This window comes from Solanum tuberosum, unplaced genomic scaffold, assembly GCF_000226075.1.
Source record: "Solanum tuberosum cultivar DM 1-3 516 R44 unplaced genomic scaffold, SolTub_3.0 scf00202, whole genome shotgun sequence".
NCBI lineage: Eukaryota > Viridiplantae > Streptophyta > Magnoliopsida > Solanales > Solanaceae > Solanum > Solanum tuberosum.
Genome location: NW_006239128.1, coordinates 211,145 through 212,254, shown reverse-complemented (window position 1 = coordinate 212,254; position 1,110 = coordinate 211,145).

Sequence of the window (1,110 nt, the reverse complement as noted above, 5' to 3'; positions counted from 1 at the left end):
TTTTGTTGTAAATTATTTAGCACAACTTCTATTATTTGTAATAGTATCTAGCTGAAGGTAGTAATGATTGGAGAAATCTTAGTATTAAGCTCAAAGTCCATGAAGTAAAGAATGAACATATTATTAATAATATGAGCTCGTGTATTGATTTAGAAATGAGATTGCATTAAAAAAAAATTGATAAAGTTGTGCAGGAACAAATTGATAGTGATAAAGTGCAATGAAAAATGTATTGTCAAGAATTATAAACGTGTTCAAAATTCTTTGGAAAAATAATTTAGCATTTAGGGGAACAAATGGAAAGATCTATCAAGAAAGTAACGGTGATTTTTAAAGCCTAATTGAAATGAATAATAAGTTTGATCCAGTTATGCAAGAACATATTTGAAGAATAAGCATGACGAAATTTATAGTCATTACCTTGGACATAATATACAAAGTGAATTATTAAACTTATTTGGCAAGTGAAGTCAAGAATAAAATTATTAAAGAGATTGGAGAAACAAAATACTTCTCAAAATATTAGGGCCTCTCTTTAAGGTTTGGCTTTAAGCCCCCACTCTCGTTGAGTTGGCCCTGAATTTCAACAATACATGGACATGTTCTTATCCATACAAACACAAGTCACATTTCTTCAAGAAATGGACTATAACCATTTGTATATGCTCCATAAGTTTTTATTAGAAACTCATTGTCATGTTTTGGCATTATCAAATTTATGTGACTCACCTCAACATCACTTTAAGAGGTCAAATGTACCAATTGTACTACTACTTGTATTCCTTTATTTTGATGGAGGATTTACCAAACTTTTCAAATTGGGTTGCACCAACAACAATGTGCCCAATAACTTCACATACCACTTTGATGGATAAAAATTACCTTTAACAATTACCTTCACATTTGAAGGACCATCTTAAGAAACAATGTGTCCAACAACCTTTTATACCATTTTAATGGACAAAATTACCTTCACATTTGAAGGAACATCTTAAGAACCCATAATGTTCTTCCTTTTAATTACCACAATGATGACCATTAACATTTTACCACACTCATATTCATACATTCAACCACTTGTCATTATTCAAACATGTTACGCACTGCTAC